This window comes from Ailuropoda melanoleuca, chromosome 2, assembly GCF_002007445.2.
Source record: "Ailuropoda melanoleuca isolate Jingjing chromosome 2, ASM200744v2, whole genome shotgun sequence".
Taxonomy (NCBI): Eukaryota; Metazoa; Chordata; class Mammalia; order Carnivora; family Ursidae; genus Ailuropoda; species Ailuropoda melanoleuca.
In genome coordinates, this window is record NC_048219.1 from 52,930,261 (window position 1) to 52,949,441 (window position 19,181).

General features: G+C 33.8%; 1 protein-coding gene and 1 non-coding gene across 3 annotated transcripts in view; both read left to right on the forward strand.

Moving 5' to 3' along the window:
* The window catches only part of ADGRL2 (adhesion G protein-coupled receptor L2), a 609,194-nt gene that overhangs the window by 371,560 nt on the left and 218,453 nt on the right, over positions 1-19,181 (forward strand). For both annotated transcript variants that reach the window (XM_034653754.1, XM_034653755.1), the window contains one exon: positions 15,101-15,142. The gene's annotated coding sequence lies outside the window, so the exon portion shown is untranslated. The remainder of the gene's footprint in view (positions 1-15,100; positions 15,143-19,181) is intronic.
* Positions 1,166-1,269, forward strand: LOC117801267. Its single transcript, XR_004623789.1, has one exon. It is a non-coding gene; the product is annotated as a U6 spliceosomal RNA (small nuclear RNA).

Consider the following 19,181-nt stretch of genomic DNA (forward strand, 5'->3'; position numbering starts at 1 on the left):
AGTACTTCAGCACCTTAATCATTTAGCATTGCGTTGATAACAGAAAGGGCAGGGATGGGTGACTGCAGTCACCCTGTCATTTTGGAGGAAAAACATCTCAGAAGACAGTAAATATGATGGCCTTTTTATCTTGATAACAAAAGGCATCATTTCCTAGTAATCCTTGGTAATTGGAGAATGAAAGACCCAATATGATGGCAGGAAGAGAAGATTTTATATTAACAGCAGAAATAGTTTAACATTTTTAGCAATACGAAATTTAAAAAGTACATAAGCAGATATAATCTCTTTTGATCTAACTCCCTGAGGGGCAGGTAGCCGTGTATCCTTAGAGAAGTTGCTTGTTCTTTCTTAAACATCAGCTTTCTCAATTGTAAGATGAGAAAAACAATGATTCTCCTTAGGCAAGTTACTTAACCCCTCTGTTCCTCAGTTTCTTCATTTGTAACATGAAACAATAGTATGAAGCCAAAATATAATTCTGCCTGATATTCAACTGTTTTTCACCTACAGAAATGGCAATTTCATAGGGGTTCAACCTAATATTTGTAGAGTTGTTACGAAGATGAATACACTTAAAACAGGGCCAAGCTCTTAGTACACACTCAGTGTTAATTTTATAAATATGACCTCAGTTCATTCTTAAAATAGCCCTGTGACAGATAATTGGGTTCCACCTTTGGATATAAATTTATGTGAAAAAAAACATAAATACTATTTATAGATTTATAAAGGGGGGGGGATTTGGTTTTACAGCAAATGCCATTGCAACATAACCCTTTGCCCTGTGCTTTCTAGGCTGCTCAGTGTATGTATATTGCATCAGCCGGCTAACAAGGTCTCTGAGCTGCTTTTCCCTCCCATCCAAATTTGCCACCCCACTGGATAGTTCACTAGTTTTGTAGTTGAGGTTTCAACAAATAGTCGTGTGACTTTGTTTACCTTATCAAATGGCTTAAGACTAAAAAAATGAGTATTCCTATGCTCATCAATTTAGATAGGGATATAAAAGCATGTCCGAGGAAATTTTTTAGTGGATTCAGGTACTGCTTGGTTAAAAAATATATAGTAAAATGGAAGAAATAAAATCAAAGCCCAGAGTTATTTGTTTGTATATTCTGATTATTTTGGGGAAAGTTTTTCCATTTTGGTTTTGATTTCTAAAATACCAATCCTAGCACATATACTAAAAACTGGAATGATAGAGGAGATTAGCATGGCCCCTGTACAAAGGATGCCATGCAAATTCATGAAGCACTCCATATAAAAAAAATTAAAATAAAATAAAATACCAGTTGAAAGGTCCTTGCCAGTGAACATTGTGCCTTTGCAAATACGTGTGTATAATATGTACACTAAATTGGTACACATTAAGAAGGAATAATTCATTAAAATTGAAAGTATAGGATGCTAAATATTATGGAGGTAAAATGAGTAAAATAAATACATCTTTGAAACTGTTTAATCTGTATTTTATAAAATGCCTTTGAAAATGAACTAGAAAAATCACGTGCATATTTTGTAAAGTATTCTCTACTTTGAAAATGTACTATATAAAAGTCAAGGTATTATTATAGCTAACAAAACTTATTATTGGTTTCTTTTTTCCAATAACTTAAATAGTACAATAGTTATTTTGGGTCCTCTTCTCTCTGAGAATGAGTAAACTAACCTTGTACATTATTATTATTTATTTGAGAAATAATATAGAATGTATCAGGATTTTTTCATAAAATGTGTTTTTGCACATATGCAAAGTCTAAATGATTAAGATGTAGACATCTTTTGTGAACCCTATCAAAAAACTAAAGATCAAAAGAAAAATATAATGTAGCTATTTCCCCTATCCTTTTTCTCAAATATAATCATTTGAGAGGATTATTGCAATTTTTTAAAGGATCAAAACTAACAGAACAGTAATCTTAGTGAATAGGAATTTTAATAATCGAGTATTCAACATATTCTCTTATTTGAAAAACAATTTTTCTTCTAGTACTGTATGTGTGTGTATAGTGGGAGAAAGTGTGTGTGTCAAAACACACAAGTCTGGTATTTTTTTATTGGATTTGTTTGCTTTAACTCTAGGATTTTGTTTCTAAATGGTGACTTTAGACACAAACTGACATCATCTTCATTTGCCAAAGAGAAGACTGGAGATAAGAAAGTAGGAGCTGTTTGCCCAAAGTTACCTAACAGGAACTAGGAATAGTTCAATCAGGTCTCAAAATTCCTGTCCAATGCTCTTTCTTTTACATATAGATGCTACTGACTTCTACTTACTAATCTATCCTAGAATTTTTTTAATTTTTTTATTTCTTTAAAGATTTTACTTATTTGACAGAGAGAGACACAGCGAAAGAGGAAACACAAGCAAGGGGAGTGGGAGAGGGAGAAGCAGGCATCCCACTGAACAGGGAGCCCGATGCAGGGTTTGATCCCAGGACCCTGGGATCATGACCTGAGCCGAAGGTAGACGCTTAACGCCTGAGCCACCCAGGCGCCCCATCTATCCCAAAATTTAATGACTTTCATTTTCTTATTTTTCTTTCTGTTAAACTGATATTACCAATTCTTTAAATTTATAACAATACCATTGGAGTAGACAGAAGTCTATTGAGCTAAGGAATAAGATACCAAATTTTGCTTGAGAATAACAGAAGGCTTTTGAGCCATATCCATAACTTAAATTATTAAAGTACAGTCACCATTTGTGGGAGTTAGTAAAACATACATATCTGGAAAGCGGCTAATGAACAATAGAAAGATTTACAGATTTTTGTCTATCTCAATCAATTCATTTTCCATTCTTTCTTGTTTGGGATACATAAGCTCTATCAGCATACTATTTGAAGTAGAATTCAGCTACTGTGAAAATATTTTTTAACAAAAATAGCTTTTAAACATCATGAAGATACCGTAACTCCTGAAGAAAACCTAAGCTAGGAAACAAACTGAGGGCTTCAGAGGGGAGGGGGGGTGGGGGATTGGGATAGGCTGGTGATGGGTATTAAGGAGGGCACATATTGCATGGTGCACCTGGGTGTTATACGCAACTAATGAAGCATGGAACATCGCATCAAAAACTGGGGATGTACTGTATGGTGACTAATATAAAAAAATAAAAATTCTAAAAAAAAGAAGAAAACCAAGCAATATAAGGAAGTTTCTTTTTAATTTAAAAATCCACTCAAACCTCTTCCCCAAATAACTCTTTCTTTCCCTTTACCTTCCCCAATTTGCCATCTGGTTTAATATCTGCCCAGTCTCTTCAAAATGATTTATTTATTTATTTTTTAAAAGATTTTATTTATTTATTTAACAGAGATAGAGACAGCCAGCGAGAGAGGGAACACAAGCAGGGGGAGTGGGAGAGGAAGAAGCAGGCTCATAGCAGAAGAGCCTGATGTGGGGCTCGATCCCATAACGCCGGGATCACGCCCTGAGCCGAAGGCAGACGCTTAACCGCTGTGCCACCCAGGCGCCCCTCTTCAAAATGATTTAGATACAACTAAGAGTTTACTATAAATTTGACCCAAACATACTAAAGAAAACCAGCAAACAAATATGAGAACAATGTATTTCTCATCTTGAGAAAGAGAATCTCATTGGATAAATGACAAACTGATAGCAAGAAAAAACTAAACTAACCATCTGTCTAAGGCAGCTCCCCTAGCTTTCTTTATTTTTCTTCTTAGCACTTGTAATACCTGGAATAGCACATATTGCCTGTTTATTGTCTTTTTTCTCCTCACTAAGATGCTAAACTCCATCAAAACAGTAATTTCAATAGATTTTCTTAAACAGTGCCTGACACATATAGATGCTTACTGAATATTTGTTGAATGAATAAATAAACTAGAAATAGGTTGTTTGGGGAATATAGTTTTAGGTTAACAGAATAAAACAATATCTGTTGAAAATATTTCTAACATGTCTGTAGTGAGCATGGCAGTATTTAGATTGTGATTGAGCTTCCTATTCCCTTTCAGGGTCATAATTCTGAATATCACTTCTTATTATATAGTATAATATATAAGTCATATGAATTACAGTAAAATTCATACTGACTTTATGACTGACCTTGTTTGGAATAAATCTTCAATTTGGATGTGATTTCTTATAATTGGCCAATTTCCCTGAAAAGCAAGTAAGTAAAATATATTGATTAATTGAGAACTGCTGTTAATTGGATTTTTACTAAAATTTATTTATACTGGCACAGAGTAGGTACTTAATAAATATTTGTCAAATATGTGAAGTCTAGTTAGTTGAAGTAGACTTGTTATTTTGTTTTTAGTCAATAAAAAGAACTTTTCAATTAAATATGTAATATGCAATGGCATTAGAATCCACACAGCAGACAAATAAGCAATTTAAAAGTATTACAAGTTCTTCTCATTCTCTTCTTTTTCATCTTCCTTTCAATCTTCCCTTCTCTTTCCTTATCTTTCTTTCCTGAACAACTTAGTCCCAAACTCGTTAGATGGGGACAAGTAAGGTTAGTATCCGCAGAGAATGTGGGTGGGGAAACCTCTGCGGCCTGAAGAGCAGTGTTGGAGCTCAAGAAGGATGAGAAGAACATCTGGTGGGGGGAGGGAGGACTGGGGTGTTTAGCAGCAGCAGGACAGTGGTTATACGTGAGGGGATTGATCAAATAAACAAATATATTAAGGGTAATTAGGAGACAGGCTTTTCATTGTTGAAGAAAGTAGTTCTAAATACGAAAAGAAAGAAACTGTGTTGGATCCTGTGGCGTTGGTTTAAAAATGGACATATCATTGTGAACTCCTAGCGTATGGATATAGATATAAAATATATGTTAATGTGTATATATATGTAAAAATAGATAGATGAATTTTTCCTACATATATTTCCTTAGTTCCAGATCCTGAGAACAATGACACATCCAAAACAATGGGCACACCTATCTCCCAAACCTTGGTTTCCAAATACCATTTCTGAATAAAAGAAACTAGAACTGCTTGGAGAATTAGCTGTTTCCAGAGCCGGGGCATGAAAAAGACGAACAGGGACTATCTCACTGTGGCAAAAATATGGAAGTACTCAAAATGATGCCAGGGACATGTTAAAGAAAGAAGTCAGACTAAAGAGGATCACACTGCCCATATCTGAGACTATTGGAAGATCAAAGTGAATAATAATAACAGCAGATTATAACCCATTGGATAAAATGGATACCCATGACTTCATATGGATATAAGTAAATCAATAAGTTGAAAGTTAATGTACTTCTCCACAATATACTTACCAAAAAAAATTTTTTTACAGTTATCACCTTAGTCATGAGTTAATACTAACATCACAAGTAATGTACCAAATGATAGGATACTATGAGATGAACACAAAATCACTTCCGTGATTCTTCAAAGACAGATAATTTAAATCCAGTAGTAAGAAAGTAGAAGATAAACTTAAAATGAGGAGCATCTTGCAAAATAACTAAATTGTAATTTTTTAAAATGTCAAATCCATGAAAATAATGGGAAAGTTGAGGAAATCGAGATTAAAAGAGACTAAAGAGGCATAATAATGAAGTGCACTGCTTGATTCTGGACTGGATCCTTTTGCTATTAAGATTACATTTGCTGCTTGAAACAAGCAGCAAAACCAAAATGCAGTCTGAGGATTATATGGTAGTGGTGTATCAGTTTCCTGAATTTGTTGGCTGTATTTCATCTATACAGAGAAATGTCCTTGTTTGTGGGGGAAAATATGTTCAAGTACTCAGTTGTCATTACTCTCAGATTGTCATTACTCTCAGATCATTTAGGAGCCAATGTTATTTGTACTGTAGTTGCAACATTTTTGTGATTTGGAATTGTTTCAAAGTAAGAAAATAACTTTTAAAAAATGCAAATCCAACATCTTCTATGAAATTTTGTCATAATCCTAAAATGGTGTTCAGGTTATAGGAAAGTCATTTATATTTCATGATTTGTATAACACAATCTGAGTTATAGAATACAGCTCCCCCCGCCTTTAAAAATAAAGTAGAAAAATATAAAAAAGAACAATATGCTTTATGGGGGGGTTCCAGTGAAAACAATTAAGACTTCTCAGATGTTTGGTACTAATGGTTGTAGTGATGGCTTTCTGTTTTCTTTTGTTTAAATGTTAAAGGCCTTTTTATATACTTCAGTAGGAAGGAGCCAAATCTCTATGATAGGTATTCTTTTAGATAATAGAATATTATCTAAAAGGGAAATTATGAGGGGCGCCTGGGTGGCTCAGTCGGTTAAGTGTCTGCCTTCGGTCAGGTCATGATCCCAGGGTCCTGGGATTCAGCGGAATGTTGGGCTATCTGTCCTACTGGGAGCACGCTTCTCCCTCTCCCTCTGCCTCCTGCTGCCCCTGCTTTTGTGCGCTCTCTATGTCAAATAAATAAATAAATAATCTTAAAAAAAAGAAAGAAAGAAAATTATGATACTTCCTGAGGGGCAGAAAACTTAGTAGAAACAATATATGGATAGGGGCGCTTGGGTGGCTCAGGTCACGATCCAGGAGTCCTGGGATTGAGCCCTACATCAGGCTTCCTGCTCAGTGGGGAGTCTGCTTCTCCCTCTCCCTCTGCTGCTCTCTCTCTGTCAAATAAATAAATAAAATCTTAAAAAAAAAAGAAAAGAAATAATATGTGGATAGATAACATTTTTGTATTCACTTACATTACTACAATAGAAGTATTTTTAAATGGTATGGCAAATAATAGATTACAATGTTCCCTCCCTGCATGGACTTGAAGTAAATTCCAGCAGGAGCTAGCCATGCAGGTCATGGGTGAGGAGAAGCGTAAGGTGGAGCTACAGATGTCACTGCATCTATTCAATTTATCAATGTCTGCACGTGCAACAGGCAAGCCAAATTTAGAGGAGTAAGTAAATTTATGAAGTGGAAGTTGAATGTGCTATCAAAAATGGATATGCTCGGGGCCCCTGGGTGGTGCAGTCAGTTAAGGGTTGGACTTTTGGTTTCTGCTCTGGGTCATGGGATCGAGCCCCACATCAGGCTCCATGCTCAGCATAGAGTCGGCCTGGGATTCTGTCTCCCTCTCTCTCTGCCCCTCCTGTTTGTGTGCTCTAGATCTAAAATAAATAAATAAATAAACAAATAAATAAATAAATCTTTTAAAAAAAATGGATATGCTCAAAAATATATTGGTGCACTTGGGAAAATCAGATAATTCTCTTTGCAATAAAATATGAAATTGCATATTTACAGAAGTTATGACATTATAATACCAAATTTAAATATTAAAAATTTAAATGAGAATATTAAGCTCATGTGGCATAAAATATTCTACTTGTATTTGAATGCTAGTTTAGTTGGTCAATCAAGTAATAATTTTTATCGTATCTGGCATTTAAAATATCTGAAAGATTATCATTATTAACCTAACAAGGGATCACAGAGGTCAACTATCTTTCCCTAAAGGCAAGAAAAAAGTTTAAAGGAGACTATCTTTTGGATATTCTTTTCCCTGTTTTGGGGAATACTCATGATTCTTTTGTGGAATTGAGCTGTGGGCATGAGGGGTTCGGAGTACGGCTGGATAGGTGAGGAGTATGGGGCCCCAGGTTATCTGAAATTTGCTATGCTTTCATAGAAAAAAAAAATTCCCCATGTCTAAATATCTGCCAGTCTTGGGGAGTTCCTCCTGGTCAGGCATTGTGATGTACTAATAGAAACAAAAATATAACAGTAAGACCTCTTACATTGCATGGACTCTTTCTTAACTTGTGGGAAAATTAACTTTTCACAAATATTATGATTTGAAGAAATTTATAGTGTTCACTTAAGAAAACACTCAGAACTCTATGTTATTAAAGACAAGTTAGGCTAAGATCAGTAACACAGTGTAGTGGGTTCAAACTACAATTCTGCTCTATAAATATGGAAACTTAGACAAACTATTTAATCTCTTTGTGTCTCATTTTCCTCATATGTAAAACAAGAGTAATAATTACACTTAAATCATAGGATTATTATGAGCATTAAATGAGACAACACATGTAAATTGCTTAAAGTAGTACCTAGGACATAAGAAACACTCACAAATTCCTATCTGTTATTATAACTATTTGAGATTTCATTTGCTATCAAGCAAAAATGGAAGCTACGCTAAGAAATCAGTGATTTCTTAGAACACGTTTTGACTGGGGCGCCTGGGTGGCTCAGCGGTTAAGCATCTGCCTTCTGCTAGGGCCATGATCTCGGGGTCCTGGCTTCAAGCCCCGCATTGGGCTCCCTGCTCAGTGGGGGGCCTGCTTCTCCCTCTCCCCCTGCTTGTGCTCTCTCTTTCTCCTTCTCTGTCAAATAAATAAAATCTTAAAAAAAGAACACATCTTGACTGGTCATTCTCTGAATGTATTCATTGGCATGTAGCTAACGTCATATTAAGGTATGCAAGTATTTTTTTTTCCATCTGTAGAAATGGGGATGATAATAGCAGTATTCCTTAAAGCATTGTTATAAGGATTTAATTATAAAACTTAGCAATTTGCCTGGCACTACTAATAAGCACTCAAAAAACTCTAGTTGTACTACTGTTGCTAATTATTATTATCTTTACAATATAATAAGATCAGAGTCTGAGACATACATCTGAGGGCATAATTATAATTTTATAGTATGATAAGAACAGAAGAGCTAACATTTCAACTATTTTTAAGAAGGAATGCAGTTTTTCCAGATGGAGAGGAAGGGAAGAGCATTCATGAATTTCCCATGTGTTTTACCTAAACTTGACTTGTTTTCAAAAAGTCAGCGGGCCCACAATTATTCCACTGAGAAAGTACTTTTGAATTGACCATGTCCACACAAACTAATCAATCAACAGGTAATTGAAAACCAAATCTGTGAAATATGCAGATAAAGTGTAAGACAGCCTCCCAGCTGGTTTTCCTATATCCACGTTCTCTCTTTTTTAGCATACTATTCATAAGGTTGACACACTAATCTTAAACGCAGTTTTCATCTTGCTATAACTGCTGGAGAACATAGAGTAGTTTTCGAATAACTGCTGTATCCAGCCCAGATGACTGTGTCTAGCTTTAAGGATCCTCTACAGTCTTGCAATTCAGAGCACAGCACCAGCACCAACATCACCTGGGAACTTGTTAAAAATAGATAATCTCACGTCTCAATCCAGACCTACTAAATTAAAGTCTGCAGTTTAACAAAATCCCCAAGAATGCAAATTAAAGGCTAAGAAACACTACTATACAATATCCATTAATCTACACCAAACAAAATCACTAACCCATAACACAACCCATGGTCCCATCAAGAAGAATGAGATCCTTTCATTAATATCTCTGAATCCAAACAATCCCTTTGCTCATTATCTTAACACCACTAGAAATACCTTATTTCCTTCCCCTCTTCCATCTAAATCCTATCTATTCTTGAAGGCCCCATGTAAAAATCCCTTATCTCCCATTAAACTAACACCATTTCAAGCCACATTAACCTTGGGGAACGTTCTTACATTTAGGTCAATACCATTTCATTCCACTTATTTATTATTCATTCATTATTCATTGAATAATCATTTTCCAAATGCTTATTATTGTTTACCAGGCACTGTTGCATTGGCCAGAAAGCAAACAAAGACACAGACTTTCCCTGCCTTCATTAAGCTCACAATCGGAGCAGTAACCGTTCAATAGAGATACTTTATACTCCACAGACAAGAAGTGCAAATGGGTAGATGTAGAGGTGCGTGGCCGTATTGGGTAGAAAGCAACATGATTTGTGCTTTTCTGTTGTTGTCAAAACTACTTAAATGAAGGAAGTAGTGCTATTGAAATATATTAAAACCTTCTGTGGCATAAAATAGATTAACGGATAGAGATAAGACAGAGGTATTGTGCTTTGTTTCATGTTAATTTTATAATCCTATGGATGATTAAGGTTTTTTATAGGACAGCAATATGTCTTTCTTCATTCATTCAACAAATAGCAGAATTTTAAAATAGCTCCTATTTGTCCTTTTCTGACTCTTTAAGCTTCAGACATGGTATGCACTAAATAAATACTTGCTGATTGAAGACACTCTTTGATCTCAAGTTGGGGACTAGGTTTATACACATGGAACAACCATTGCACAAATGCAGCCCTTTCCTCCTACTGCTTTTCATGACATAAGGAAATGTTCATGAATGTGCAATGACACTTTGGTTTACTAGTAGTGTCTTTTGGATCAAAAAGTTCCTCCAGGGTGCCATGGAAGTTTCTGTTTCTCTGTAGCTAATGTTTTTGTTCACCAGAGACTGTTTTGGAGGATAGCCAACCAAATGGAATTGGCTAGTAAAAGCTTTTGTGGGTGAGCAGTTTGGAAACAAGTTTCAAGACCATTTGCCAGCAAAACCTCAGCAGGTAGAATTTTAAACAACATAAGTTAATATAAAGGTTTGATTTGAAGAAGCCTGGAGGAGCGGGAGAGAGAAAATGAAGTATGTAACATCCCATCTTCTTCAAGGGTAAAGATTAAAGTTAGCTTTTCTTATAGCTGCGAAACTACCCACCAGCTCTTTGGATAGAAACAGATGCTTCTGGAAGACAGTCATTCTTCAAAAGATCTCATGTTCCTAACAACAGCACTAGACTACATTAAGGTTAGATACCATGCGAGAACTTTTGTGAGCCTCTTGTTTCCTTCATTGTGATTTGAGAGCAGGATCACACAGGGAAATTTCAAAACCAAACTAAGTAAAAAGACTATTTCCAACTAACATAAACTAGAACTTTTTAGGATCTGGTATTACACAAAAAGTGCCCATTGCTTTAACTCAAGAATCAGCAATTTCCTTATATTTATAATCCTCAAATTAGTTACAACCTTCCCTTATCTTATTCAGCAATCTTGATGAAGATGAGCATTCCCACATCATGTGCAATTTTCTCTTCAACTTTTAATTTCTCTGGGTACAGAAAAAAAGCTCTGTACCCTTAATTGAGCAATTATTATTTCTTAAGTGAATATAGAGCTTGAGGATAGTGCCAACATCTTCCTTTCATCCAGAGAACAAGTCTAACACAGCGGCACACATTGTCTGGCAACACCCCAGCTTTAGGTAGAAAAGCCAAGTGGAGACTGAAAGGGAAACTCATTCTTCACCCCTAGTCACTCCTTGGCATCTACTGAGGTTCTTGAAAGAATGCCAATTAGGACCGATTTGCATGTCTCCTTGGAGGTTTTAGATAACTCTTCACTAAGAACTGTTTGTTTTTCTCATTTAGACCATTTCTCCAGAGTAGGATTTGCAAACTTGCTGCTGAATATGCTGTTTGCGGATCATTGCTAGGTTTCCGTGCTGACATAAAGCACTGGTACTCAAAAATTTCATTAAGAAGTGACTCATCTGAATTCCCAGATCTAAATCTGTGGAGTGATTCTACCACGTTTTCTACAATGTTGTCCCAGAATTCGAGCAACAGAAAATAAAGAGTCCATATGCAAACAGTTTATAAAATATGCCTCAAAAAGGAACTTACTGCTTCATAGCTTGAGCCATGTTTAAGCAATTCTAATTGTTTTAAAATGTTCTTTATATAGAGCGGGAATCCACTTCTCTGAAACTTCTACCATTTGTCTTGGTTTTCTAGGATACTCACTGTCTCCTTTACATAAGAAGCCCTTTGAATATTTGAAGATAGGTTCCATGCTTCTCTTCTGCAGGTTTCTCTTTTTAATTAAACTGCTATTCCTTCAGCTACTTCTAGGGTTATATGGCATCCAAACTTCATCATTAATGAGCAGATTTTGAACATAGTCTGTTAATAATCAGCTCAATTAAAGTTAAAAATATGTACAACCAGTACCTTAAATAATTTTTATGTTTGGTTAAGTTTTGATTGAATGCTGTATTTAGTGGTCTATAATACCTAAGATACAATCTAGAAATTGCTATTAAAATGTCAGCTGGTAGACCCAGCTACAGAAAGCATCTTTTTGGTTGCTTCCATTAATGAAAATTTTACTAGACATTACTAAGTGGTGATTGAAAAATCATGCTGAAATATTACTGTTAGTTACTGGCGTAAAATTCCCACCAGAGAGCTAGCACAACTTCGAGATAAAATGTTTGCTATCTAAATACAAATTTTAGCAGCCACTAAAATTGTTAGGAAGACTTTAGATCACTTTGCTTCTTAATTACACTTTCTAAAAAAATTTATTATACAGTATCAAATTAAAATATAGTTACTATTTGAAAAATTCCAAGCATTTATGAAAATATAATAAGCTAACCCTTTAAATCAGACTTAAAGACAGTCTGAATATTCCTTGTATGCCCACAAACGTTTCGTTAGTCTTTTGCAAAATGCTAAAATGACGATTTGTCCAACAGTGTAAATGGTTAATATTCACCCAAGTGACATCAACAATTTAATGCATCATGCTTTTCCTTCTCATTAAAATTGCTATTATTAAAGCTTGACCAAGTTTTCTTCATGCTTGGCCCTGTTTAAGTCTGATACTCAATGGTTTTCCTCTTATATCATCACGTTCTGCTTTGTCTTCAGTTATTTTTCTTCCTTCTCTTACCTGCTTTCAAGAAATAGAAAGAGGCTCTTTGATGTGCCAGTTCCAAGTATATTCAGATAAAATGCAAATCATTCAATAGGCTTCTTCAGGAGGGTTGACATTTGAATGTGAGAGGTTGATTCCCTTACTCATTGGCTCTCCTATTGAGGTTAGACGACCCATGGTACTGACTTGCTGGAGTGAGTTTCGAATTGGTAAAAAACTTCTAATAAAGGAATGGTGGCAGAAAGAGAGAAAAAAAAATCAACGAAATAGGAAAGTCCAAATGTATATTCTTATCAAGTCTTATACTTGTCCAATAGTTATAAGCCTCTCTGAAAATATTTATATGTGTGGGGGGAGGTAAGTTGCCCATTAAATTGTAGGAAGTGTTATCAGATTCATCAGGACTTGGTTGTAAATTTGACTACACAGTTTTGGCTCATAGAGAAATAAGGAGGAAATATCTGATTAAAGTGTGCATTGCTGCTGAGGCAACTGAATGTTGCCATAGCAATTGAGATGAAATGTGCAAGAAGTGAGATAATTAAATCTAACCCCTTTAGTAGTTTTGACAGTCAATGCACTGCCAATAGGAAAAGTTATCTACAGTATTAAGATAAAAGACATTCCTCATGGAAGGTCTCCTTACTAGCATTTTGTTGTTCCCTTTCTAAATACATTGCTTTAGGTGTCTAATTTGAATGTTCTCTTTTAATAATCAAATACAGTTTTGACCTTGGTCTACAGCTGCCTAGAATTTCTGCTAGTTTATTGTATCATGGGAGCAGACATCTATAAAAAATAACCAATTTTCCCCCCCTCAAGTTCTTAAAAAAAGTATACTAAAGCCAAAGCTGTCATATTTGAGCTCAGAATTCAATAATATCTAGAACGTGCTGCCCTCTTCAGGAGCTGGTGCTTAAAAATACTTTGCTTTTTTTTTTTTTTGCAGTTTAGAAATTATAAATACGAATTATAATATCAAAAATTGTATTGATAATTCCTTGGGAATAAGCACCACATCAGTAAAGTATTTCTAAGTTAAAGAATATTTTCCATTAAAATACTTCACTAAAGATCAATAAACACAAATTTTGAAATAAATTATTAATATTTATAATTAAGTATGAAAATAGTTTTCTTAAAAGAAATTACACTCATTGGCAGAATTCCTAAATCACTACAGAATTTCAGACTTCCATATTTTCTACCGAAATGTTTCTTTAAGAATAAAAATGTCAAAAAAATATGATATCTTTGATGTCAAAACCTAAGTGGGACAAATTTCAAATCTTAATTTTATTCTCTAGAAAAAAGTAAATTTTGTGAATATCAGTATTTGTCGTTTGAGGGGCACCTGGCTTGGCTCAGTTGGTAGAGCAGGCAACTCCTGATCTCAGGGTCATGAGTTCAAGCCCCATGTTGGGCACAGAACTTACTTAAAATTACATATTGGTCATTTGAAATTTTAGCTAGTTCTCATTTGTAGAAACATTATCTTTCTTGGAAATAACGATTCAGATTACATTAACACATGATCATTTTTATTCAAAATCACTTCATTAAAAAATAATCCTGAAGGGTTTGAAATATCATTATCCAAAAATTCAAGGAAAAACCCTTTTCTGAGTATGTTATCTATTAAGATTTCCTTAGCCATCATCTAGTTTTGGTAGAAGGGTTGAGGGAGATGAACTCATTGTGTTTTTCTCTAAATTAAGTTTACGATATTTAAAAAATAAATAAAGGAACAGAAAATGAGCAACATGTAATAACATTATCAGGATATGAGAAAAGCATATTTTCTAACATTCAGACATGTTTCTTTATATTAGAACTACTGACATTAAGAAATGTTATTTTTTACTAATTATTAAATGTGAAAGTGTTAATTAAAAATTTTTAAAGAACACAATAAATTCAAGAGCAAATGTAGAATATAATTTTGTTCTAATTCTTAACATGTGATGCAATTAAAACCTTGTTTTTAGTCAACAGAAAACAATGAGAATATAAATAATGCTTTCTTATCACTTATTTAGTGTGAAAAAGTAGGAGCCTGGACTCCTGATTTTGTTTCTCAGTTCCCACATCAGATTTCCAGTTCGAGATTCCAAACAGGAAACTATTTACATTTTTTAAAAATGGTCATTAATGTTGACTTCAAGAAAGTAGAATGACCCTCAGTTTTCCCTTAAAGAATTTTAGACATAGCTGTCCCATCTGTATCATTGAAAGATTCAACTGAGCGAAAGGGGAGAAGAATAAACAGTTCGTTGACAATATTCTCTTAAACCTATAATATTTGTTTGGGGAAAATAAAATGTTTTATTTCTGACTTTGAAACGACTTAACACAGCAATTGCTTAATCTTAAAGTAGCCCTGTCCAAAGGCATGCAATACGTGTTCAATAATTCTTAGAACACTGATTCATGTTTTCTGCAATAGATTTACTTCATTTTTGTTTTGCTGCTGATGCATTACATTTGGCGGTTAGAACCCCTGTGGATGGAGGTATAATAAATAATAATATTTTCTTTGCTTTCCAGGGTATTTATGGCATAATGATAAATTTCATCTTTCCCAGAATGGTAAGTAAAGAGTTCTTTCTATATATGATAGTACTCAACACAAACAAGAAAAAGTGAATTGTTATAATAAAAGTGGAGTGGCATTTGCTAAATATATTGAATGATCTGGTAATTATAAGGTAGCTTATACTCTTGAAATAAATGGATGCTGCATTCAAATTCTATAAGCATTCCAAAATTCTCACCATATAAGCTACAGGCTCTTCGGAGGGAGTTTAAGGTTTCTGTTTTCTTTGTTGTACTGCACTTGAACATAGTGTAGTCAACATTTTGTTTTCTGGGGTAGTTCATTTTAAAATATACACAGATATAGAAATAAATGTGGTTTATATTCTATGAGCATAAAGAAAAAGCATATCTGTGATACATATTGAGAGTGGTTGAGTAAGAGTCCTTTGGAATTTTTACTGTTACATAAAAACTGATTGTAATTTATGTTTGACCAGGGCTTTGCAGCATCTGTGAATTTAAAAGTGTTTGTTTTTTAAGAGCATATATCATAACTTCTCCTAGGCAAGCTAGCTACTGTATGATTTTGTTTAAACACATAGTTTTCTTGCCTTTATGTTTTTATGATGCAAAAAGGTAATATTTAGTTTTAGTCTTAATCATAATCTCCTTATAATTTAAATAAAAATAAAAATTAATTTTATTGAATGGGAAAGGTCAATGTAAAATGATATTTCTCAGCAAGTTATTACTGTCTCCTACGAAGTTTTTTCCCCCCAAGTGGTCTTGGATATTCCCTATAAAAAGAAGCAACTTCTCACTGTAGGAAAAAATCTCTTTGAAATAAACCGATCATCAAAAAGTGCTATTAAGTGAAAAAGCAAGAAGAAGAATACATACATTAAATGTTGTGTACGTGTATGCGTGTGTATTCAGGGTAGAGAGAATTGAGAGCATACTGGTGGTAAGTTTAGAAAAAGTTTCACAAGGGGCGCCTGGGTGGCTCAGTCGTTAAGCATCTGCCTTTGGCTCAGGGCGTGATCCTGGTGTTCTGGGATCGAGTCCCACATCAGGCTCCTCTGCTGGGAGCCTGCTTCTTCCTCTCCCACTCCCCCTGCTTGTGTTCCCTCTCTCGCTGGCTGTCTCTCTCTCTCTGTCAAATAAATAAAATCTTTAAAAAAAAAAAAAAGAAAAGAAAAAGTTTCATGAAAGATGCACAAAACAGTGGGAATATGGGTGTTTTAATGAACTTCACTCCATCTTCATTTCCTATAATAAATATGTATTATGGAGTGCCTGGGTGGCTCAGTCGGTTAAGCATCTGTCTTCAGCTCAGGTCATGATTCCGGGCTCCTGGGATCAAGCCCTGCTTCAGGCTCCCTGCACAGTGGAAAGCCTGATTCTCCCTCTCCCTCTCTCTACTCCCTCTACCCCCCACTTGTGCTCTACCTTGCTCACTTGCTCTTGCTCTATCTCAAATAAATAAATAAAATCTTTTAAAAATATCTGTATTATTTTTATAATCAGAATGAAAATATTATTTGAATAGGCTACTCAAAACAGTATTTTACTATTAATGAAATACGGATATATATAATAAAGGAAATACCTCTTGTGCCAATTGCATAATCAAAATGATCTTATACAATTAAAAAAAAAGCAAAAACAGAAACAAAAAAACCATTCCACCTAATCACAGAGGGAACCAAAAATATAAATTGAAGATTACTTGGATTAAAAAAAAAAAAAAACCACAATGAAGGATTTTAAATGAGGTTAAAGCTATCACTTACTAATTTTACTACAATACAAAAGTACTCCTAGAATTCAGGCAAGAGTGTGGGAAAAAATAAACATTTTAAAACTGAAATTAAAAAATCTGCAGAGTCACATAGGTGTTTGGTATATAAGAATTTGGTATTTCGCGATCTTTTTCAGAAGAAAAGGTCTAAGGGCACCTGGCTGACTCAGTCAATAGAGCTGTGACTCTGGATCTCAGGGTTGTAAATGTGAGCCCCACACTGGGTGTAGAGATTACTTGAAAATAAAATATTTTATAGATAAATAAATAAATAGAAATTTTTTTAAAAGGAGAAACGGTCTAGCTAGGGAAAGGCTAAAACACGAAGGTAAAACTTTTAAAATAACTCAAACTTTAAGTCGGTAAATCAAACTACTCAATAATAAAAAAAAGTTTTGATCTAAAATCTGTGTAATTTCCAATTTTACTGTGAAGCTAAAACTGCTTTTAGAAATAAAGTCTGCTTAAATAAATAAATAAATAAATAAATAATAAAATAAAATCTGTGTAATTTACTCATCTACAAACAATAGTCATCTTTGCAAGTTTAATTTGCAGAATTATTTTAAGGTCCAAGATTAAAAGAAAGTGTAATAGACAGCTAGTCAAATTTTAAGGAACTTTTAGTACAAGAGTTTTTTTAAACCTAAATAATGTTAATAAATAATTTATTAATTGTAAACATAATAACAGAACAAAAAGAACATTTTTGAGATTAAAAATTTCTTCTCAAGAGCAATTTATTTTAGGGTGAAAAGTTAGCATGAAAGTATAAATTATGGTTGTATCTCAAATACCCAGCAATTTTATCTGGACATAAGCCAATAATTTTAGAAGAAATTTAGGGAAGAAAAAAAAAAAGTGCTCTAGCAGGTATCTTAATCCTGTTCACGTTAATGCTTCCCGAATTCTCACTTCCATCCCACTTGCTCTCAGTTTACATAAAATTAAAACAGAATTTGTCCTCTGATTGTCTAGCTCACAAACTAGAAAGGATACTATAAAAGCCATGAGGGGCAAGAGAAATGAATTGAAAAGTTAGAGTTCCTTCACACCTACTCATTAGCTCCAAGAATTGAGAGACCAAAGACTAGCTATATGATTTTGAGAAGATATATGCTATACTTTGGGTTTAAAATTCCTGATCTCTGAAATCAGAGAGTTATACTGGAAGATTTTTTCATAAAATCTGAATTCCTTTCTAGCTCTAGAATTTTACAATACAATGATGTATCTTTAAACTTACTATACAGAGCATAAGATAATATTGTGAGATTTGAATCATTAGGATGAAAAAGGTTTTAATGATTAAAAGGGTAATTTTCATTCATTTGCAAAATTCACTTATATTTAAAGTCTCATCCAAATTATATTGTGTAAATGAGATATTATTTATTGTGCATTTTGATGACATTCTTCTCATAGAACTATTTTTTAAATGTGCCTAAAAATTTAACCTGAAATTTCTCAGTGTGCTTTAAATAACACTGTAAATAATGTGAGGGAAAAATCTAGCATCAGTCTTTTGTAAAGAGTGGGAAGCCAAATTCATACCTATCTGTATATGGAAATATATATTTTGAATAGGTTTACTCTGCCAAGATGCTAATCTGATGTTTTGGGGAATAAAAAAATTTAATTTATAATTCTCTTTTTGCATTTACTCTATCTTTAGTACAACTGACATATCATGACATTTTAGAAAAAAAAATAAAATTAACTTTCCATCCATAACCTAGATCAGGTCAATGTAACAAATTATTGGATAACTAAAACATCTGCTCATTCCAATTATTTCTTTCTGATTTGTAACTGTGCAAATTTAAGCAAGCCACTCATTTTCTGAATTATTATGTGAACTGAATTGAAATGTAAATATATATTTTGACATGTATCTATTCAAACTAACTTTAAAATAAAATAAATCTTCAGCATTAACAAGTTTTTCTAGTAGATTAGAGATAAATGCCAACTATTTAAATAAAGCAAATTTCTCAGTGTAATTAATCTGCACTTCAACAAAATAGATCTTTCCTCTCATTCCCAATTCTGACTTAATGAACAAAGACTGAACGCTTATTTCTGTGAATAGTCACAGTATCTAGTCTCCAATGAATAATAAAATATATTTTATTTCTGAGAACATTAATAAAAATTTGTTACTTTATTTCATTAATGACAAAAATTTCATATTGGAGTTAACTATAGCCAATAGTCATTCTGCCATTTATCTTTTAAAATTCCACAACAGTTCCAATATATCAAATGTCAATTTTTAGGGCAGATGTA